Source organism: Lissotriton vulgaris, chromosome 3_1 (assembly GCF_964263255.1).
Source record: "Lissotriton vulgaris chromosome 3_1, aLisVul1.2, whole genome shotgun sequence".
Taxonomy (NCBI): domain Eukaryota; kingdom Metazoa; phylum Chordata; class Amphibia; order Caudata; family Salamandridae; genus Lissotriton; species Lissotriton vulgaris.
This window is the reverse complement of record NC_141689.1, coordinates 1,770,212,513-1,770,236,993: the sequence shown is the minus strand read 5'-3', so window position 1 is coordinate 1,770,236,993 and position 24,481 is coordinate 1,770,212,513. Positions and strand designations below refer to the sequence as shown.

At 49.5% G+C, this 24,481-nt stretch overlaps 1 protein-coding gene across 1 annotated transcript in view; it reads left to right on the top strand.

The window, feature by feature from the left end:
* Positions 1 to 24,481, top strand: part of FGF2 (fibroblast growth factor 2) — a 407,026-nt gene that overhangs the window by 286,806 nt on the left and 95,739 nt on the right. The window lies entirely within an intron of this gene.

The window sequence follows — 24,481 nt, the reverse complement described above, 5'->3', positions numbered from 1 at the left end:
GATTTCATGGTGCGCCATCGCCAGTGGCTGAGAGTAATTTAAACATTCTATCATTCTCTTTGTTTTTTCATGCACTAAGTGTGACAGGTAGGCCCACAGTGGATACCATGCTTACTGTGCCACTGAAATCAAGCGATACCTGGCTGATGAGCCTATAACAAGGGTGAAACCAATCCCGGGTTGCTTGTGTTCCGGCTCAGGGAGGATCTGGCTTGGTGGTTTGGGCTGGATCGGAGCAGGGTTGAGGCTGATTTACATATGGCTGGGTCCAAACTGAGGTGGATTGGTGGTCGAAAAAGAATGCATTGGGATGCAGCCCTAGTGATTGCCAGTGGCTGAGATTAATTTACGCATTCCATCCTTCACTTAATGTTTTTAATGGAACTATATAGACGTAGCATACATTGATTTCTATACCTCAAAGATTTCTATTGTTTTAGATTAAATATTTCATGGCGATCCTTAATGGATGTTATTAGACTGCTGTTAGGTAGGCTGCTCGTGTTTTCCCAGCTTTATTCAGGTAGAAATGTTTTTTGCTCTTCTGAGTTTAAAATCCGTTTACTTATAATCTTATTGTATTCATATTTGAGAAGTTTGAGGGTACCGAGAAGAGATGAGTCCTTTGCTTGTCTGTCGAGCGTTTATTTTGCCATAGTATTTTGCTCGAGCTTGTTTCTTCTGGCCAAGCCACTAATGCAATGTGCTCTACAGGCACATTTCAGGGAATTTCAAAAACTAACAGGGGAGGAGACAGAATTTGCACTGTTTTGGATGAATAAAGCATCCTTCATGTTTAACTCCTGGACATCTGTATTATATTCTAAAAGTTCAGTATTAATATGTCAAGAGCCTTTATGTGTAGATGATTAGTGATCTGCTGAGTAATAGTAACAGCAGTGTTGTCAGAATCTCGTATAGGTTCAGTTCAGTGGTATCATGGAGAGCGGGGGCATCAACTAGCACGTGAACTATTATTCAAAAACTACACTTATCAGACTGCCCCAACAGTGAGCACTAGCCTTGCATGTTCAAGTATCTATATGGAGTCAGCCACCTTAGTCCAGTGTTCTGAGACACACAACTCTTCCCCGGGGAGCTGGGGGTATTTTCTTTGCCACACAAAACTGGACACTGCCAGCGTTCAAATCTTCACAACGGTGCCTACCAGCATACCTGGGGTTCGTCGTACCCCCTTACGCTCTTCTAGTCCACTTTCTATTTAGGTATAGTGGTCACTTCTCGTCAACCGTCCGCCTCTGCGGCCGTTGTTTCTACTCGGGCTCCCGTTCCCGCTCAAAGCGGGAATGGCCCGAGCCCGTTGTGAAGATTTGGAAGCTGGCAGTTTCCAGTTTTGTGTGACAAAGAAAATACCCCCAGCCCTGAAGAAGTTGCCGACCAATGTAGACAGGCAACGAAACATGTTGGCTTCATATAATATAAAACGAAGCACAATGGCAGAGTGTTTGTTTTAAAGGGAGTAGATACCCAGCAAGGAATAAAGTAGTTCAAGTAGCTAGGGATATCTAACTCCATTTTTAAATAGGGGAACACACTGAGTAGCGGTGGTGGTACCTCGGGGGTAGACGCACATGAGTGCGATTGGGATACACACCTTTGAGTTACTTAGTATTTATTTATATAATTTTCCTACTTTGCAATTTTTGTTTTTTTCTGGTGGGATGGAGCCAATGATGAGAAGTGGAACATACTGACGAGAACCTGTCAGCAGTTCCCTGGTGGTTGCTCCCGTGAGGTTCCTTCCCGCCACCCTCACATTTTTCCTAATTTGTTTCTCTGTTTCTTCTTGCATGGACCTGCTTGAGTTTTGACTGAGAGAAGGAATAGAGACATATATGAGGCGACACACGCAGAATGTACGAGGACATTTTAAAAGTAGGCACACCTTGTTGTAACTCCTAGAGTGGGTGTTAGGTTAAGAATAGCCACACTTACGAGTCAGCAAAGGATGTTAAGGAATAGAGCCTATCCAGATCAGGACTAGGTTAGTGGGAATAACACGGTGCTTCTGTGCCCTGCCACAGCTGTCATCCAGCTTCTGGCTGTCTTCTCTCCACTCAAGGCTCACTCCCAGGCAAAACAAAATCCCTAGGTCACTCTCGGGACGACTGCACATTCGCGCGCGCATGCGCAGTTCTCCATAGACATAGAACATAGGAGTTTTGTTTTGCCTGGGAGTGAGCCTGGAGTGGAAACGGAGACAGCCAGGAGGAGGAGGACATCCGAGGCAGGGCACAAAGGCGGGGAAGCGTGGCGCCGTGACCAGGTAAGCCTGCGGTTCAGGTCAGGTGGCAGGGGATGGAGCGGAATTCCACAGAGTTTTTAGCTGTGGAATTCCGCAAAGTGGCACTCCGCCAACTCCTCCCACCCTTAGTTTTTGTTATGGAAGTGATTCAGATTAAAATTCAGGACCTGGTTAGAAGTAAATCTAGGGACATTTACATATTGCTGTGGAATCGGGGCTTGAGGAAATAAATTACTGGGACTTGTATATATTCAGACTTTGCATTCTCGTCCTTGGCACATTTTTCTGTTGTACAGAGTTGTTGAACTGTGTCTGTACGAACTCTTAATTATGAACGCGATTCTCATTTATTACTCTGTTAGGATTAAGACTACATTCCATCTTCGAGTGCCCTAACTTGTTACAATAATTATATGGATTCATTTTCTTTAATGTGGCAATATGAATTCCAGCGCTCTGATCAATTGGACCACCTCGTCCTATACCCTGTTGTGGATAACAATTTCCACCTTGCACCATAGGAACTCCCTGCAATATACACCTTGCATAGCATCAACATTCCCTATGTACAGTTGACTCTGACTTCCTCTCTGTGCTGCTTTCATTTGCACCAATTTCAAATTCTCCTTCAACCGTTTCTGTTTCATTTGCAATTCATTACTACAATATTCTGTGTACCTCAAAATCTCATCAATTGACTTATTTTGGCAACAAAATAAATACTGTGAATCATCAAGCTAACCTCAGGTCTCAATTACGCGACAAACCTGGACACACAAGTTACAATATCATAATCCTGATTGGAGCTGATGTGCGCCGACTCGTAATCTGGGTCCAGGTACTGGTCTTTTCCCATTTTTCCTCCCCAGGCCTAGGACTCCTTTGCTGACTGTCTTTCCTTCAATCTCTTATTGGTTCGTTTTTCCCAGTCTGTCTGCTCTGAAGGGCTGTCCTTAGGTTGGTGGTCTATCTCCTGCATCTTCCATTTAGTGTTGAAGAAATACGCTTTGGCATTTAGGAGAACTTTGAGTTTCACTGGGTGGCGGAGTCTTTAATCATTTTTTTTAACTCCATCAAACGTTTTTCCTTTTTGTTGCATGAGTGTTATGAAGTCCAGGATGATGGGTAGCCGGGTAGAGTCATAGTCGATAGAGCTTTTTCTGTGTGCTGCCTTTAGGATGGAGTCACATTTCTTATAGTTTAATATGCTGGGGATGATTGCAATTTCATTGGTCAGTGTTGCTCCACCTCTGGCCTGCTGTATGCTCATAACCACGTGGATGGTCATTCAAAGTTGTGGGTTTCGTGAACCTGTCAATTTTTCGTTGCTGCACTACCTGGTTCAGTTTTTTAGTGGTTGTCAGTTATTGATCCCCATAGGCCCTCCACTTGCCTACATCCTGTGAGTTAACCCTTACCTGCATCAATCTTTAGGGTTTCCCAGGTTTCCAGTTCTATCAGTCTCCATGAGGTTGAATGGTTCAGGAGAGTTTTTCCCTGAAGCGTTACCAGCAGTTGTCCACCCTCTGGTCAAGTGGGTATTCATATTGACTTCCTCCACTATCTCTACCAAATATCTTATATAATAGGTATTGCGGGCATGCCAAGTCAGTGTCCGGGAGGAACAGTAGAGGTCAGACTAGGCCTACCAATGCCTACCTTTGGTGCAGTGTGCCACTTCTGTGCAGTCAGCAATGGTGCTCCTGCTTTCCTACAGTTCTTGGAAAGTACCTCACTCCCACAGGGCTGACACAGATAGCCCCCACAGGACTCCCTAGGAGCCTGTTTAATAGACTATCACCATTAATGGAGAATGTTGCTACTTATCCCTTTTGCTTATTCTTGCAGTCACGGGGGAGGGATGGCACAGTGCCACCCAGACATCTTTTTGCTGCCTGCTTCCATTTCCAGGTGTCGGTCCTACTCCACTTCATCCTCTCCTCAAGCTGTGCAGAAACATTTGTCCAAGTGCAGACCCCACCTCATCATCAGGCAGGTCCACCTACTCCGTACCATGCTCCACAATAATGGAAGCCTCAGCTGCATTGGACCCGGCTGTCACCCTCCTCTCCATTTGCCTGCCTACTGCTCTCAAGCTTGTAATGGAGTTGTGTTCCTGGCAGGCCCAGATCCATGTCTCTGCACCCCAAAGGGTGCTGAGTCCCAAGCAGCTGGAGCACGGGATCTGCAGCGCCATCACTTCTTGCTTCCTCCTCATGGTGGAGAGGCTGCAGCTTCACTCAGCACCTCCCTGGTCTACCTGCATGCCTACGGCTGCTCTCCCTTATCTGTAAGTTGTGCTTAATAATAGGTGAATTATGCCTGCTGCAGGTATACAGAATTGTGCAGGATTGATTACGGGCCAGACAGGAGACTCAATAAGCTGTGTCCACCTTGTTAGCCTAATAGGCCACACTCCTAAGAATGTTCTGTTTTACTTTTATGGATTTTCCCAAATGTTTTGTTTTATCCCTTCTTCCTACGATTTTAAATAATTGTTATATCGCACGAGGAAGGGTTCATTCGCACTGCCTGCACATGATGAGCAGAATCTTGTATAAAGTCTTGTACAGCATGTACAGGAAGTTTTGTGAGAAGGCTTTTATACCTGTCTAAAAGCTATAATTTCCATCCAACTATTACAGTGCAAATTGGGTTATTGCAGCTGATTCAACTGAAAAACCTGGCCTTTGCTGTTGGTGGCTAGAGTCTGAGATGTCTCTTGTATATCGTTACTGGCCTAGCATTCTTCCTTCTGAATTACAAAGTCTTATCTTTATGAATATGCTTCTCGTTTTCAATTCTTGTAAAGGAAATTGTATCTCATAGTCCTATAAACTATTAGCTACTTTGTATTTGTATGTGCACCAGAAGCAGGAATGTCTGGGTACTTAACACAAACTGAAGGTTAACCCATAAGTAAATATACACGTGGCAATAAACGAAACCAAAAACACAAATATTGTGGTGTGGCTTAGCACATGACGAGATGGCTGTTAGGCTTGGTGACTCCCACACTAAGGAAAACATTGCTCAGAAGCTTTTTTTACAACACAACTTAAAATAACTGTGAGAAATGCAGACATTGTCATACAACTGTTGCATCTAGACTTTTATGTATCTCCTAGTCATTTTGAGCCAGTGAAACAACTTGCAATTTAATAATGTGTTGTGCAATATTCTGTGATCATTCTTACGAGATAAGCAATCAAGGCAGAGATATGAAATGGCCCACCTTAATCAAACGATTCTCAACCACTGGTACTGTTTACCTTGACTTTTGGTGAACTCAACAATAAAATCCATTGACACCATGGGGTATGGTCCAAATGAAACAGGGAAGGACCTCAATGAACTCATTGGTTTACTGTGTAAACTCTTAATATTGGCACAGATTGAACATGTTTGTACATACCTCTTAACATCAGCAAATAGGCCTGACCACCAAAAATATATCCTTGCTGTTTCCAAATTCTTAGCAATTCCAAGATGCCCAGACACTTTTCAAACTTTCATTCATAGCCACTTATCTTAAACTATTGGTCATTTTATAGCTTTCCCTTGGCATGGCAAGCTATATTTTCACGTCTTTGTTTCTTGTTCTGTTTACCAAACATGTGCATGAGAAGTATAGTTATGACTAAAGAATTCTTCTTGATCCATTTCAGAACTCAAGTACAAAGCAACAACCCCCAGCCTTAGAAGAGTTAGCTTAGGAGCAGCCACGTGCCGGCCCAAGATGGCCGCGTAAGACCTCGGCTCTGCGGCACCCATCCCCCAGCCCTATCATCCTGTCCTTCATCCTGATCCCCTCACATGTGATCCCCCAGGCGGTGAGGTATGAACCAGTAGAAACTCATTGGAACAGTGGGCTGCGCGAGGGTAGTGAAGAGGCGGCGAGGCCCAGAGGGGGACTCCAGAGGTACCTGGGGTCCGGGGCACCTGGAGGGCAGAGACTTGTTTGGTTGCACCCCCCCCCCACCCACCCCCTAAATCCTGAGGAAGCGTAAGGGGTGAGTTCCCGCGCCAGTGAAAAGAGCCAAAGACAGTGACCTGCCAGCTGGCCCTGTGGCGAGGTTTGTGGCTCCAGGGGGGTCCGTGATCACTGGTGGGCCCCTCGGTGACCATTTGTGGGACCGGAAGTACACTGAAACAGTGCGGCCTTCTGAAGAGCACTACCACTGGAGTGACATTGTTGTGGGCCACGGCGGGCCCCGGCGTTGCCAAATCCAAGCTGTTCCTCGGGCGTCGGAGGCTACGCGACACCACATTGCCCGCAGGTTTACCGTGCCTTTGGACTGGGTTCACCTGGGCAAACCAAGGTACATACAGAGCGGGGTGAACAGCTGGCGGGGTCGGCTTGGCCTGGAACCATCATCATACCCGCAGGAGGAACGAGTGCTGAAGCACTCGAGGCATGGCATCTCTGATGGCGACCAAACCAGAGGTTGACAGGCACCAACCGCAAAACTCTAAGGGGACAAGGCAGATCCAGACTAACAAATTGGACTGCTACATAGTGCCTAGGGGTTCCCCTACAGACTCGAAAAAAAGGCCCAGTCGGCGGGGGGAGACTCTTCGGGCCCTACGGTCGAGGCAACGCTTCTGGATGTAATGGCGGCCATAGAGGGAATCAAGTCATCACTGGGACAGAAAATGAAGTCGGTTGACAACAAATTGGACACAGTTACAATAGAGGTCAACCTCATCCGGGCAGACCTCAGGAAATAAACGAAAAAGTCAAGTCGCTGGATATCAAGACTGCCAGTTTAACTGACGATGTGGTGTTGCTCCAACAAGAAGTGAGAGACCTCAAAGCTTCTCGTGACCTGACTGAACGAAACCTGGATGATTACGTATGTAGGGACACCCTTCTGCCGCCTCTTCTCGAAGTGATGAACAGTGCCATGGCTCAGGGTACCTTTCCTTCGGCCTGGAAAAAGGCGATAGTGAAGCCCCTCTTTAAAAAGCCCACCCTGGACCCCGGACAGCTTAAAAACGTTAGACCCATATCTATGCTACCTGCCCCGTCAAAAATGCTTGAATCACACCTGAATTCTCATCTATCCACTTTCCTGGATTTTTCGGGGTTCTTGGATAGCTCCCAGCATGGATTCAGGAAATCCCATAGTACTGAATCGGCACTTACTATGGTGGTGAATAACATTCGCCTGAAGGTGGATCTGGGTCAAACCACTTTGTTGGTCCTACTTGACCTTACAGCAGCGTTTGATACCCTGTCTCCCTCGACTTTAATATCTCGTCTGAGGGAGGCAGGGATAGCGGGGCCGGCCTTGAGCCTTCTGGACTCTTTTTTACATCTAAGAGAGCAGAGGGTCATGCTCTGAGAATTCCTCTCCCCTGCTAAATCCTTGCAATATGGGGTGCCACAGGGATCGGCCTTGAGTCCAACACTATTCAACATCTATGTGGCCCCTCTTGCTAGGTTAGTAAAATCGCAGGGGATGGAGGTGGTGTCATACGCCGATGACACCCAGATCATGGTGTCCCTGGCTCACTCTGTTACTACATCCGCGGTCAACTTTAGGACATGCATGCAGACAGTCGCGGAGTGGATGATCCAAAACTCCCTAAAGTTGAACGGCGATAAAACAGAGGTCCTGGTCTTTGGCAAGGACCAGGATATTTGGCCTAGCGAGTGGTGGCCTCCTTCCCTGGGAACCTGCCCCACTCCCTCCCCATTGGCCGGGAATCTCGGCGTTATATTTGACACCTCGCTTTCCATGACTCTCCAGGTCAACAGAACGGTGGCCACTTGCTGGGGGGTCATCAAGATCCTTCAAAGAATCCTTCACTATCTGTCCCCCCAGGCACGTAAGCAGACTGTGGTTGAATTGGTGTGTTCCAGGTTGGACTACTGCAATGCACTTTATGCAGATTCTAACAAGGGCCTCATCCAGCGCCTTCAGGTTGTGCAGAACGCGGCCGCGAGATTCGTTCTGGCACTACCTAATGCATCCTCTGCTACAATGGCCAGGAAGAGCCTGCATTGGCTTCCCATACAACAGAGGATTTCATTTAAGCTCCTGTGCCTGGCCTATAGAGCTCTCTCGGCTGGTCCCTTGGATCCCTTGGGTTCCCTTCTAACCCGCCATGTCCCTAGTAGGGCTCTCCGATCCTCTGAGATGAATCTGCTTGTAGTTCCCCGCGCGAGGAAGGTCAGATGGGGTAGTAGAGCATTTTCCACTGTTGCCCCTTGGTTATGGAATGCCCTCCCCTTGGAGATTAAGGCCCAACCGTCTCTGGCCCTCAAAAGCGCTCAAAACTTGGTGCTTTATCAAGGCCTACCAGTAAGGATTCATATTTGTTCCATCTAGTATTCTCTTTTGGTTAGGCGCCTTGACGCCCATTGGGCTTAGTAGCGCGATACAAATCGGATTTCATTTCATTTCATTTAATTTCATTTTCATTTCATTTCATTACGAGGGGAGAGCCCAACGCAACAACATATGTATCCTAGGGGTACCCGAGAAATCCGAAGGCCCAGCCCCGGACCTATTTGTGGAGGACCATATCCTTAATCGCCTTAAACCTAAGGGACTGGGCAGCTTTTTCACCATTGAGCGCACGCACAGGGTGCCGGGAGGGTGACCCAGGCCGGCAGCGCCCCCCGCCTGATGATTGCAAGGGTTTATGAACTTTAGAGACAGAGATGCGATCTTACAGGTGGCCCGCTCCGGAGCCCCCCTACGGTATGAAAATGCCACCCTCTCATTTTTCCCTGATTTCACGCAAACGGTCCAGAAACAACGCTGGAACTTTCTTGCAGTGAAGAAAAAACTTAGAGACAAAGGGATGAAATATGCTATGATGTTTCCGGCACAATTGAGGGTGGACGTCGAGGGGAGAGCCTGGTTTTTCGATAATCCGGAGGTGACATCGGATTGGATTGACAGCCATCCCCCTAGAGGCCCGGAGGGAAGAGATCAACATGGAGAAAGCGCACCCCAGGAGCAGGAATGAAGGAGACCGCATGATTCATACGACTATTATGAGGGGTTGGATGCGGGGTTCGTGTTGTTCCCTGTTTTTGGAGGCGCACCGTTTGGAGGATTGTTTGTAGTTTTAGTTAGGTTTGCTACATGAGGTGACAGCAAAGTGTACAAGACGTTTCTATACCAGTTAAATAATGAATGATAGAAGGGGATCGAGGATAAGAGTGCTGAGCTGGAACGTGAATGGATTGGGTGACAAAATAATGAGGATGGTTAACCAGTTTATCAGACGACATTTGCCAGACGTGGTACTCTTACAGAAGACACATCTGATTGGAAATAGGTGCATGGCCCTCCATAAAGGTGGTTACAAGCTGGTGGCGGATGCAGGTTTTACAACAGGGTCAAGGGGAGTTGGCATACTGGTAAAAACCTCAGGCATATTATCAAGACAGGAGATAAAATTATCGCCGCTTTATCAGCAGAAAACTGCCGATAAAGCAGCGATAATGGGCTTGATAATATGCTCTATGGAATTCCAATCAAAGCCCATGTTAGATGTGAAGACATCTAAAATGGGCTTCAATTGGAATTCAATAGAGCATGTTATCAAGCCCATTATCGCTGCTGTATCAGAAGTTTTCTGCTGATAAAGCGGCGATAATTTTATCTCCTGTCTTGATAATATGCCCTTTTATTTCCCCTAACTATTCAGTCTACCCGGTCCGACCAGAGGGGTAGGTATATCGGTAAATCTGGACAGTGGGAAGGGAAGACGGCTACCTTTGTCTCCATTTACGTACTGCCTGGCCTACAGTCGGAGACATTTCAGGATCTGGGCTCCATTTTCTTGACCCTGCCCTTGGGCCTCCTGGTGTGGGGGGGAGCGACTTTAACGCAGTAATGGATGGTGAGCTGGACCGGCACCCTGCTTGTACGCTGAGACCAGCACAGAGGTGGCTCCCTGAGTTTCTGGATACAATGGGGCTGTCAGACAGCTGGCGGGCACGCAACCCAGGTAACGCGCAGTACAGACACGTGTTGTGCGCACACCATAGCTTGTCTAGGACAGATTACGTTCTGGTCCCGGACACTCAGGCACACGCCCTTCGGGAGGTGCGACACCTTGGGAGGGGCGTTTCAGATCACTCCCCAGTTTGGCTCCTAATGGAATTTGACCAGGTGAATGCAGGCAGGATAGCCCCTATCAGTCTGTGGCACCTGAGAGGCCCTACAATGAAGAAAAGCATAGTTAAAGCCACGGATAGGGATTTCCGGGAGGATCAGGGCATGGTGGAGTTGGTGCAAACCTTGTGGGAGGCATATAAGACTGTTATCCGGGGGGAGGCTGTATCTCTGATAGCAGAAAAAAAGAGAGAACGGCAGGCTGAATTGAAAAAAGCTGAAGAGGAAGTGATAAAGCTGGAAGGGGAGGTGTCTCGTGCAGTGACCCCTGAGGGTCTTCACCACTTGAAACTGCGCCAGGATGAGTTTGGTCGTATTGCCAGGGACAGCGACAGGGCACAGAACGGAGAGATTCAGAGTAGGGTATATGAGCATGGGGACAAGGCAGGAAAACTAATTGCATGGCTGGAAAGGAGGGAATGGGCGTTGAGGCTGGTGCCAGAGTTACCGTGGGAAAATTCCAGTACTATCACAGACCCGCAAACTATTGCCAACACTTTTGCAGACTATTATCGTGAGGTGTACAGTTCGGCGGGTGTGTACACGGAAGCGGACAACAGGGAGTTGATCAGGTATATCCAAATGCCCACGCTATCGAAGGAACATCTAGATTACTTGGAATCCCCGCTCACTGATGACGAAGTGGCACAGGCCATTAGAGGAGTGCACTCCGGGAAAGCCTCGGGACCAAATGGTATCCCAATAGAGCTTTATAAACTGAGGTCTAGTAAACGTACGCCATTTTTGCGCTCTATGTTTGTGGAAAGCAAGGAAGGGGGGCAACTTCCATATGATCAGCGAGTGGCTAATACAGTGGTCATCTACAAGGATGGCAAGCCTAAGGCAAGCTGCTCGTCATATAGGCCCATCTCGCTGCTAAACGTGGAACCTAAAGTCTTGGCAAAGCTGCTGGCAACGAGATTGACCAAAGTTATTACCACCTTGATCCATCCGGATCAGTCGGGCTGTATGCCACATCAAAATAATGCGCTCAATTTGTGAAGGTTGAACTGTGTGCTGGGTAGGACTCCGTCGATTCAGGAGCCAGCGGTACTTGTGTCACTGGACGCCACCATGGTGTTCGATAGAGTTGAATGGCCCTATCTTTTCGCAGTATTGGACAAACTGGTTGTCGGCCTGGAATTTACGGGCTGGGTACGCCTTCTGTATTCTGCTCCGATGGCCCGGGTGGTGGTGAACAATCGCAGGTCCCCTGACTTCCATCTGAGCAGGGGCACCAGACAGGGATGTCCCCTATCTCCGCTACTTTTCACCCTGTCCTTGGAGCCGTTGGTGGCGTGGGTCTGCCAGGACCTTTCTATACGTGGAATGAGATGGATGTTGGAGTGGGAAGACAAAATTTCACTTTACGCAGATGATATTCTACTCTACCTCACCATCCCGAAGGGGTCCCTGAGCTGCTTTTTGGACGTGTTGGCAATTTTCGGGAGGTACTCAGGCTTCGCAGTAAATGAGTCTAAATCTGTGCTATATGTTCTAAGGGGTAGCCAGCCGGTCATTCCGGACATTTTCCCGACACTAATCGCTCCAGACGGTTTTAAATACCTTGGTATTTACATTGAGCTAGACCCGAACTCTGTTACACTAGTAACCTGAGCCCCCCCCCCCCTATCGAGATTTAGAGGTGACGTGGCGCGCTGGAAGGCTCTCCCACTCTCCTTGTTGGGTAGTGCGGTACGTTTTAAAATGATGGCGTTGCCCTGGTTCTTGTACACCTTCAGAAAGCGATGGATTTGGTTCCAGCGTCCTACTCCAGAGACAGCTACTCTGGGATGGTAAACCCCGTATCTCCTTTTCTAAACTTACCCTTCCCTAGTATGACGGGGAATAGGATTGCCGGACATAAGGAAATATTATTGGACCTCCCAGCTAGCTGCGGTGAATCACAGGATATACGGACCCCCAGGGGATCCTGGATATGCTATGGACCGATGGCAGTTACTCGGGGGAGACTATACCAGGGCACTGTACGCCGGGCCCCGCAGATTTCCACTTACAGGACCTACGGCGCACGCCGTCCACGTGTGTCACGCGGCCAACAGGCACCTTAAATGGGAAGGGAAGTTCACACTTGCCACCCTGCTTTGGAACTCTGAGAGGCTGGGAAGTCTATGGAAGTCTAAGGAGTTCGACAAGTGGGACCTCATAGGGATCACTCGAGTCACATACATGGGGGCGGGGACAATACACACATTTGATGCTCTTAAGCTGCAGTACCAATTGAATGACAGTGAGTACTTCCGCTTCCTCCAGGTCCGTCATGCACTGCTCATGCACATCCCCAGGGACACAACACTTCCAGACGCTTCTCCTCTCGAGGACAGAGTGCTAGATGGTCATCTCCCCGAGAGGACTATCTCTCTGATATATAAGAAGTTGATAAACAACATGGAAGACCCGTTAGTTACTGTCAACGACACTGGACTGAGGACGGCCTGGAGTTAGATGATAAGCACTGGCAGGAGGCGGTCTCCTCCCCACGGGTGGTGGTAATCCAAATGAGGCTGAGGCTGGTGCAACTTAAGATACTACACAGGTCATATGTCACGGGGCCCTGTCTGGTCCGGATGGGTCGCTCAGAGAGCAGTGAGTTTAAGAGGGGCTGTGGGGAACTAGGGACGTTCACACATATGCTGTGGCACTGCCACAGTGTACAAGCATATTGGGGTGATGTCCACCGCACGCTACGGGCGGTCCTGGGGATAGACTTACAGCCAGAGGCCCATAGATGCATCCTAAATGTCTGGGAGCACACTGACCTAAACTCGTACAAAACGCAATGGGCGGCCTTGGCATTCATGATCGCGAAGCGAAACATCGGCCAACTATGGGGGTCCAGCCAGCCGCCCCGGATAGAGAAATGGAAGGGTGATTTGGACTGGTGTATGTTCAGGGAGAGATCAGTCTATTCTGCCAGGGGTGGGACAAGGTCTGGGAGGCTTGGAATCACTACAGGGGTGATATTTGCGCCCCACCGACCTGTCAGGAACAAGCGGAGGCGCACGAGTCCCCTTGATCCACTAAATATTATAATTGTACATGTTTTGAAATGTATGGAATGTCATTAAGAAACATTGAAGACTTATAAGTATGTCACTTGATGTGTTTAATTTGTTAACTGAACAGTTTAATAAAAAAAGAAATCTAAAAAAAAAAGAAGTTAGTATAAATGTTCAAACTGTTCAACTGTTGTTTCCACAAAACAAAACTGTATTCAGAAATTATTCACAAATGTACCATCATTTTTATGCAATATTCTTCTGACTTTTGAAGTTTAAATATAAAAATTAAATGCGAATTTTGGACATTAGTGTTGACATTCTACCAGCGAGGAGGAATATTATGGCTTTAAATACAGTTGCTGTTTACCGTGGCGCAGTAAATCAAACAGTGTTGTTTTGCTACGTAACTTTGGTATTCTTGGTGAGTTTGTATGTTTATTCTTGAAACACATCTCAAAGCCGTCTTGGATATGATGACGTGTTTGTCGACCAGAGAGCCTTCCGCGCGAAGGCTAAAGCAATAAAAAGTGTTAATGTGCAGCGCGAAAAACAGCAAGTGAACTGGGGTCGTGAGTTTCGAAATTGTGGTTGTACGTAACCACAGGCAGGACTGGTAACTGGACCAGCGTGGGACGTGGAGAAAGCAGGGCGACAGAACAAGGCCCAGTCTTATTTAACACAGTGAAGATTCCGTGGAAGAAAGACCACGTTTTATTTTTAGAGGTGATGTAACGGGATGGAAGCTAGTAAACAACCAAACACACAGGTAAAACATATAAAAGGCTGTAAACACACAAAGGATACGACGATTATATGTTAATTCCAAACTGTAAAGCAGGCCAATAAATCTTGAGCAATATCCAAAAGAGAGTTCGATTTTGTAGTGACATTTTGAGTATTCTGTTCAATTTCCTGCCACGGTTTAGGGGCAATCACTAAACAGGACGACTAAAAATGTTCTTGTGAAGAGATCCCAGCCAACCCACTTATGAGTCAGTTCAGTGATAAATTGATCTAATTAATAGAACTGTCATCTGAACTGGAAGCCTGACTTTCACTTCTTTTGTTTTAAACCCTTGCATATGTTATTACTATAATGTTTTTACATGATACGTGTCTTCCAAGAGCTGCTTTACTGCGTGAGATGGCATAAGGCCTGATTTAGAGTTGGGTGGAAAATCCTCTGGTTTCTGGATGGAAATCCTCCTGTGCATTTTCCTCTGAGTTTAGACGTTTGTCTAGAAATGAAATGATTAAAACCCCAGAGGGGGGGGCGGAGCTTGCTGGCGTCCATGCAAGACGTGTGAGTGCTGAGCTCCTCGCCTGAGCCCCTTTAATATCCATCAAACTGATCCTTTTTGGCACCTCGCGGTCTCCAGCGAGAGCGGAATTTGCTTCTACGACCCCTGGAGCTGCTGGGGGCACCTTTCCTGATCGAAATCGGTGGTGGCATCGATCACCGGACCGGCGGTGTTTGGAGTTGCGGACCAGGCCGCAATCCGCGGACTATCCTTGGGGGCTGCCTGCCCTGCGTAACGCGACGTGCGGCGTGAGGTTCCTGCGTGGCCCCGTCCTGCCGGACGACCCACTACCCTGTGCGGTTTCTGGACCGGTCATCACCAGTGCCAGTTCACTGTGGCCCCTCTGCCTCGTGTGTGTTTGCTGCGACCCCTTGGTGGAGACCTGGGGCTCCCTGAAGTGACCTACTGGCTGGACCGCGGGAAGTAGCGCCCTACTGCTGCCGGTTGACGGGCTCCACCGCAACTCGGATTGCCCCGAGGACTGGAAAGACACTGGTATTGGGCCGTGTGCTTCTGTGTGTACTGGCGCTTCTCGACACCCCGCGGTGTGCCCTGCACCGTAGTGTGACACTGGAGTTTGGGCTTCTCCCCTTGGACTAGTCTGTGCCACGAGGCTCGCGGCCGCCATCTTTGGCCGTCGTCCCCTGCTTTGCTCCGGACTGCTTCGCGGAGTTTGCTCCCCTGGCTCTTCTCCTACGTCGAGCCACCTCTTGCTCTTTGCTTGCCATATCTTCTGGGACCTCTACCATGGTGAAAGGAGACAGAAATCAACCGAAGCTCACGTTCGACCAGCGGAGGCCGAAGGGCGCGGAGAATGCTCCTCCGGAAACATCAGCGCAGGCGGCGGAGGGCTCGCTCTGTGCGGACATTCGTGAGATGCTAGGCGCCATGGAGAAAGGCCTGCAGGACAGTATGTCGGCGATCGGCTCGAAAATCGACGCCTTATCATTCCGTATGGACCGGATGTCCGAAAGGGTGGACAAACATGCGGAACGTTTGGACATGGCGGAGCGTAGGCTGACGGAGGCAGAGGAGGCCCAAACGGAGTGGGATAGGGACCGTAAGCACTTCGGCCGTCTTCTCCAGGTCATACAAGACAAAACGGAGGATTTGGAAGCGCGCTCGCGGCGCTCCAACATCCGCATCACGGGGGTTGCGGAATCCACCAACACCGGTAAGATGGAACTGTTTGTCGAGAAGCTGCTTCACAAGCTCCTGGGGGAGGACGTCTTCTCCCCCATGTTTATTGTTGAACGGGCACATCGCACTCTCGGACCCCAGCCGCAGCCTGGCCTCCCGCCGAGACCAATCATCGCAAAACTTTTGAATTACAGGGACCGCGACCTGGCCCTCCGTCTGGCGCGAGAGAAGGGGGAATTGCAGTTTGAAGGAATGAACATCTCCCTCTATCCTGACTTCACTGCTAGGGTGCAGGAGGAGCGAAAGCGGTTCGCTCCCTACAAGAAACAGATGCGAGACATGGGGCTCGACTACGCCATGCTATACCCGGCGAGACTTCGGATAAATAAACAAGGACATTCGCATTTTTTCACCGACCCGGCTGATCTGAAAAAGTCGCTTAAGGAATGGGCCAAAGAACAGCGCAACAACCCGAGGGGTCAGCGTACGGAGGATGAGGAGGCTAGATCTTCGGAGGGCCAAGGCTGAACTGTCTCACGCTGCGTGGCTTGGCTTGGCTATTTTACTGTCACTGTATGTATTGGATTCCAGTTTTTGATATGACTCTCCTTTGCCTTCACGACATGTTGGTTTGTGCCCCTTAATCTGCCTGGTTCGGGGTGGTGCCACATAATGGGGCTCGAACTTTTGCTGTTCTTCCTTGGTTGTCGGAAGGGTGCCCCCGATGGTATGTAGGGACTGATTATTCGCCACTCTGCTTGTTCTATTGCTGGGGCGTGGGTGGGGTGCCGAACGCTATGGGGGTAGGGCTGGGAGCACCGACTGTTTCTGGCCTTTGTTGGAGTATATTGTTGTCTGGCCAGTACCTCTGCCCCTGCGCTTTCGGCTTTTCGACCCTCTAGGGGGTCCTGGGTTTGTAGTGGGGTGTTTCGGGTGGGTTCAGGGTGGGTAGTGCTAAGCTCTGTCTGACCGGGTTGGGGTTGGTCGGCTGTGGGTGGGTGGCTGTTGGTTGTGCTTGTGTATTCTTGCTGCCATGCTGTTTGGGGTTCAGGGTTTGCCGGGTGGGGGGTATGTTTTTGCCGACTACTGCACTGTGTCTGCCACGCTGTCTGCTCTGCAACATTTTCCTTCTAATCTACCATGTCGACTGTTGAATCATTGAATGCGGAGTGCTCCCCGAGCTCCCTGCGATTACTGTCCTGGAATGTAAGGGGGCTCAACGATTTCCGCAAGCTCAGGAAGGTCTTAGCCTATTTGCATCGACATCACATTGACCTTGCGTTACTGCAGGAAACACATTTGCCACTATCCAGCCCTATGTTACAGGTGAGGGGCCTTGGCCCCGCTTGTGTCGCTGCGGGGTTCACGACACACGCTAGGGGGGTGCTCATATGGGCTAATCCCAAATCCCGTTTGTCACTGACCCGACTGGCGGTAGACCCTGAAGGGAGGTTTGTGGTTGCGCGCTGTGTTGGAAAGGATCATGATCTTCTGCTGGTGAATGTGTATGGCCCAAATTACGACTCCCCGGAGTTCTATGCTTCGCTTGCTGACAGTTGCAGGCAGTTTGTGGGCGCTAGAATGCTGTGGGGGGGGGACTTTAACTTAGTGCTGAACCCGGACCTTGACAGATCTGCGGGCCCCCCTAGGTCCCCTGCTGCTTCTGCGTCCCTCCTTTTGTCGGAATGTGTGAAACTTGATTTGCTTGATGTGTGGCGACATAGACACTCGGGGCGGGGTGGGTTCACTCACTACTCGGCCTATCACAACATTCACACACGTATAGATTATTGGTTTGTTTCCCGCTCTTTGCTAGATATGGTGAAAGCCTGCACGGTTTTCCCGCGCACGCTGTCTGATCACTCGCCCTTGCTCTTGCAACTGGTGGCTCCTCCCAGGAGGATCCCCCCCTTCACGTGGAGGTTCCCCCCGTACTCCCTCTTAGATGAGGTTTTCAGAGGGGAACTCGCCGAAGACATAGAGACCTATTTCGCGACCAATGTGGGCTCAGTGGACAGCGTCCAAGTTCTCTGGGACGCTTTTAAAGTTTTCATCAGAGGGATGACTATGGCGAAACACTCTGGGGTGCTCAAGGCTATCAGGCGACGCCTGCAAGTGCTCGAGACTCAGCTCTCTAGCCTGGATAATCAGGCGGTAGACACGGGGGACGCAGCCAATATGGTCACGCTTAAGTCCCTGCTAGATGAATTTCAGGAGGAGGCGGACAGGGAAATTAAGCATATGGGCAAATACGCGACGGCGCGTGTGTATGGGGAACGGGAGCGGCCTGGTGCACTCCTAGCCAAACTTATGCGCAACAGTAGGCCCCAATTGGTTATCGAGGAGTTGGAGACGGCTACTGGGGCGGTGGTTACGGAGGAGCAGGACATCTTGGCGGAATTTCATGCCTACTACACTGCCCTCTACTCCTCGAGGGACGCACGCCTTGAGGACGAAATAGACGACTACTTGAGCTACATCCGAATGCCCTTCCTAGCTGACTGGCAGAGGGAGTTTCTAATGGCCCCCATTCAGAAAGAGGAGATAACGGAAGCGCTGGAGGGCATGAAATCTGGTAGCGCTCCTGGTGCGGACGGTCTCACGGTGTCCTTCTATAAGGCCTTCCAGGAGCAACTGGTCCCGTACTTGATGCTCTTGTTCGATGACATCTGCCAGCAGGGCAGCATGTCGAAATCCATGAGAGAGGCGTTGCTTATTACCATCCCGAAACCTGGCAAGCCCCCGAATCAGTGTGGCTCCTACCGGCCGCTATCGCTGATAAATGTGGACGCGAAGCTGTATGCTAAAGTTCTTGCGACTCGTTTGGCGTTGCTGGTTCCGGATCTGGTTGCCCCGGAGCAGGCGGGATTTGTCCCCTCACGCAATCTCACTTATAATATTCGCACGGTCCTGGGCACAATCCAGCATGTCAAACACGAACACAAAGCGGTGGCCATCTTCTTGGATATGGAGAAGGCCTTTGACTCCGTTGAGTGGCCGTTTATGCTGAGAGTCCTCCGTAAATTTGGCCTAGGAGAGCCGTTTTTGCAAATGTTGAGCGCCCTATACTACAAACCTACTGCGAGGCTAAAGATAGGTAGCCTGGTCACTGCTCCCATCGATATTGGGAGGGGCACACGTCAAGGCTGCCCCCTCTCTCCCCTGCTGTATGCCTTGGTAGCGGAGCCGCTCGCCTGCGCTATACGAGAGTACCACCGGTTTGAAGGGATCAACTTCCCGACGTACCAGATCGGTATCTCCACTTATGCGGACGACACTCTGCTATATGTTCGGGACCCGGAGACTAATCTCTCTGCGGTGCTACGGGAGGTGGTTAGGTTCGGGGCTCTTTCTGGTCTTCGCGTCAACTGGAATAAGTCAGTAGCGTTGCCCCTGACGCCGGTGACGCTCCCTTTCGACTCGGAGTACCCCTTGCAATGGACCACGGATGCTATCCGCTATTTGGGGATACGCATACATACGGACCCGGAAGTCCTGATACGCGAGAACTATGGTGTGGCCTACTCCAAACTGGTAGACGACGTCGAAGTGTGGTCTAGGCTCCCGCTTTCGCTCATGGGCAGGATTGCGCTCATGAAAATGGTGGTACTCCCCAGGTTCCTCTTCCTCTTTGTGAATATTCCAGTAGTCCTCTCCAAGGCTTTCTTCCGGCAACTCACCCAAACACTCGTCCGCCTGGCGTGGGGGGGCAAACAGCCGCGGGTGCAGTGGCAAACACTCACCCTTCCGTACGACCAGGGAGGCCTTGGGGCACCGGATCTGGAGCGATACTACAGACTTGCTCAGGGCGCACACCTGCATACTTGGATTCATGGGGACCCGGGTATCCCTCATGTGAAACTGGAGAGACTCTTTGCAGACCCTGTCCCGCTTCCGGCGACAGTGTGTTATCCACCTGATAGAAGGGTCGGCAATCTGGACTCTATAGCCACCACGAATCATGCTTGGCATGCACTGATTGGCTCCCGGGATTGCAAGCTGCTGTATTCACCTTTGCTCCGGGTAGAATGGGCTGCCTGGCTGGCTCCGCTGACTGAGAAGGGCGTCCTGAAGGCACTCCGTGACCTAGGCATTCTTACCATGGGTGATCTCTTCTTAAACGGCACTCTGAAAACGCTGCAGCAGGTCCTTCACTCCTGCCCCGGGTCAACGCTGCTTCATAGTTTTCAATATCACAGGGTTCGTAGAGCGGCCCTTGCCGTTTTAGGCCCGGACCTGGCTGAGCCGCCGGAGGTCCCGGAACTCACCTATGTCATCAAGACCCCCTCCGCTCGCAAACTGATCACGGCCCTTCGCTCACTGGGTGACAGGCAACGGAAATATCCCCCCTCCAAGGCCCGTTTGGCCTGGCAGGCTGACCTCCAATCTCCCATCTCAGACGACATGTGGCGTTATTGTGCGACTAATACCAAGAAAATCTCGCTCAATGGTAGGCACCGTCTGGTGCATTTTAAATTCCTACAGCGTGTCTACTATACGCCCGAGAGGCTGCATAGGTATGGCCTTAGAGAGTCAGCGGAGTGTGAGCGTTGCCACTTTCACACAGCAGACTTTCTCCATATGGCCTGGACCTGTCCTGCCATACATAAGTACTGGGTTGAGGTCTTTGCGGGCCTCAGTGCTATCCTCGGTGACACGATCTTGCCTAACCCGGCGCTCGCCTTACTTAGTTTTTCAAAACCACTTCCTGTGGCTATGCGGCGACTAGCGGACATGGCGTTATTGACGGCAAAGCGACTGGTGGCGTTATGCTGGATGCGGGGACCAGTCCCGACTAGAAAACGGTGGGAAACAGACTTGCTTTACTGCTGCACGCAATCAGAGGTGTATAGCGAACTCCTACCTCCAAAGAGTAGGCCCAAAAACTTTTGGGGTTTGTTTCGAGCGTTTCAAAGTGCGAAAGAGGATGGTGAGTCGGATCCTGAGAGTGTGGAGGCAGATTTGTTGCAGGAGGAGGGGGCTGAGTCAGCGGTGGTTGAGGAGTGTGCCGGCTGAAGATCTTACAGTTGTGACAGTGTGGTGATTCGTGCCTGACTGTTTGAGATGTTTCTGCGTTAAGAGTTGCTTGTGACAGCTGTTCTGGTTTATGGCGACCTCTGTCCCCTTCCCAGGGCGTAATCCCGCCCTAGCGGGCGCTTGCTGATCTCCCTTGGTCTGTCTGAGGGACACATGGTTGAGGTACGGGGCGGGTGGTGGGTAGTGGGCACGGGTTTCGGTAGTCTGGCTTGTTCTTTCTTGGGGTGGGTGGGTTTGCTATTGTTTGGGGGGTCCCCTTCCCTTTATTCACCATTCCCTGAATACTTGTTGCTGTTCCCCTAGATTCTGGGTTTCTACGCAGTTCTTCACAGGTGGCTATTTTGATCCTGCCAATCTGGCGCGTCCTGCTCCCCTGGGGTCTGATATTGTTGGTGCGGTGGGGTGTGCATCCTGCTTATGAGTTGCGGTCATCCAATAGTAGATGCTACGATCGATTGCTTCTGTACACCTGTTCAACACCTGCAGTTTCGCCGCCAGGCCCTTAGGCTGTTGGTCTTTATGGCTGTGTAACTTACCCGCACCCGGGGATTGGAGAATGGTTTTTTTCTTTGTTGCCGCCGGCCCCCGGGTTGTAGGCGATGTCGGCTGTGTATGTAACTTGGAAGTGCAATAAAGTATAAATTTAATAAAAAAAAAAAAACCCCAGAGGGGGAGGGACCGTCCGCAGGGGCAGCGGCGGTCCCTCCGATGCAATTAGGATGTGACCGCCACCCTGGCGGTCATATACTGGATCTTTAACCTTGCGGCGGGTGCTGCTTGAAGCAGCACCCGCCGCAAGGTTAAAAAAGGATGTTTTACATTTACATGCACAAAGCGGCAGGCACCGCGCGGTGCCTGCCGCTTTGTGCATGTAAATGCAGGGGGGTACCATAGTAACCCCCATGTGCACCACCCACCCCCCCTTCACCCTGGGGGCCCGCAACGGGCCCCCAAAGTAAAGACAGTATGCCTTTTCGTGGCGGCATTGCCGCCGCGGAAAGGCATGTCCCAATGCAAATCCTAATATGTCTGGCGGTGTCTGATAGACACCGCCACCATATTAGAGCTTTTCCGCCGCGGTCGGAAGGCGACTGCGGCGGAAAAGCGGCGGACGGTCTTCCTGTCCGCCGATGACCCCCCAGCCATCCTAATCTGGCAGTGGGTCTTTAGAATCACCGCAGCGGTGAATCCACATCCTCGCAATCCTAATCGGCCCCTAAATTAGGTGTTAAGCAGCTGTTCTCATTAATAGACAGAAGTCGGAGTCATTTTCATTTTGGTAGTAACTGGCTAGATGAAGTTGTGGGAAACAAATGCTATTATATTTTATGCTTCAATTGGTAACAAAAACCAGTCCTGCAATGTCAAGGGGAGGTGCGTGTATTCCAGAAATGGAGACGGCAGAGGCATCCTGAGCCCGTGAACATTCAACACCAGCTTGGTGCCTCCCATGTCCCAATCTGTCTTTTGAGCCCAGGAGTCTGAGGAGGTGCAAACCTGGGGACAGTCTACCACTTTTGGGGACTCTGACATTCAGGGCCCCTAGTACTGTATAAAGTGCATCTGCGCCCTTATCTCTGACCTCCTACATGTCTACTATGTTAAGTGGTTCTTGTGTAGTGTTAGTTTACCATTGGTATGGCCTCATTGTATTTGAGTTGGCTTGCGCGAGCCTTCCTGCCTGGTCTTGGTTCATAGTAGGCCGGAGCATGAATAACATGTTGAGTGTTATGTGTAAAATAGCCCTTGTGTTTTAGAGGGACGTGGCTATGGTTGCCCTTACCCAGTATGTCGGCAATGTTCATTTTGGATGTTAGACCGCAACGTGAAGCCCCCTGAGTGGTTTCTGGTTTTGTGGCAGTTTTCAAAAAGTGTGCTATAGAGGTATCTGAGACATGCTGTTGCGTTAGTTGCCTTTCATGAACATTCACATCCATGTGTATTGCAGGAGGTATTACTGCTAAGTGACAAATGTGTGGATTGCTGAATGAATAGTAGGCTTGTATACAGCACAAGCCTATCCAGAGGAGCAAGGAAGCGCAGGACGGCATTGAAAGAATAGACACAGCAATCTAGATGGTGGTCTGGTGAATACCTGTGCAAACTTTGAAAGTCAAGCATGCTGTCTTCGGTGATACATTTACTCCAGATGAACAGTTTAGCAATTGGTATGGCGCTAGTGATGGTGACATCGCCAGTAGCTATCCAGATTTCACATATCTGAGAAGACAGCTTTAGAAGTGTTTCGAGTCCATGCCATTTCGATGCTCTTGAAGGCTTTCAAAGATGGACAATCTGCAGCCGGGCATTCCTACCTGCATAGCAAGGCTGGTACCCTGAGTATCAATGTGAGACTCAGAAACTTCGGTAGGCTGCTGCATTGACAGACAAGATAAATAGAGCAGTCCTCAGATCACGCTGCAGTATTTTCTCCTCCACTTACTCTGAAAACATTTACAAAACGTTATTGATTCAAGAGACCCTTGTCGTGTTACATGTAAAGAAGTAGTCTCACAGTACTTTTTTAGACTTTCCCCCCAAACATATTTGCTTCTGTTTTTGGCAAGTACACATAAACAGTAAAAGAAAGCCCAAACACCATAAAGCTTGGGCTAGCAAATGTAACACGTGCAAATATGATACATGTGCATGTGTGCCTTTTTGTTACTGTGTGGATGTTCGTCTCTGCATTTGTGATATGGGCTGGCTTTAGACTTGACTACTCTACCATATCAGACTTAACTACTGATGACATATATAGGACATGACGCCGAACTTTGACACTGGAAGTTGTCCTTGGCACATTACTTCAACACTGGTTAGGTCGAGCCTGGGCATCGCATGCGCTGCTCTATGAGGCATGCTGTATTAAGGGAGGGACTTGAAGCTCTGCCTTATCTCCGCCCTTATTTTTAATTGGCTTGTGTCATTGTCCACTGTAAACTGTGGCTGTTCATTGGTCAAAAGGCTTAGTGGTACCCCTTAGTACCCCCTTATCTCATTTTGTAAAGTCTTATGGCAAAACCCCCTGTTACGTGTGCTGTTGCTCAGCAGGCTTTAATTACAGCCTCCCAGCACTATTTTCTTAAATAGCTTTGTCCTGCTTGCAACAGCAAGCAGGACACGTTCTCTCCTAATGCTTCTTTAAAAAACTTATAGCACACATTTGCAATGCAATAGGTCTCACATTTGCAAGAGTTTAAGTTATTGCCATCGTAAATGACAATGCCTTTTATTTATCTGTTTTAAAAACAACACATCAATAAAAGGCATTGATCTTTGCAATGCCAATTGCTCAAACTCTCATCAATGCGAGACCATTGCATTGCAAATGCTTGTTTTTGAGAATGTAAAGGGACATGTGACACTTCGCAAAGGCGTCAAGACTAAACCTGGGCATCAGATTCTGGTAAAAATATTTAAATATGTTAATAGGGTATTTGAGACTGCATAGGTGGATACTAGACGATAGATGGGCTGAACCTAGACACCAAACAAAGCTTTGTGAAAGTGATAAGCGAGAGATGATTGCAGCCTCTGGGCAGAAGCTGTTGACGGTGTCCTGGCACTTTT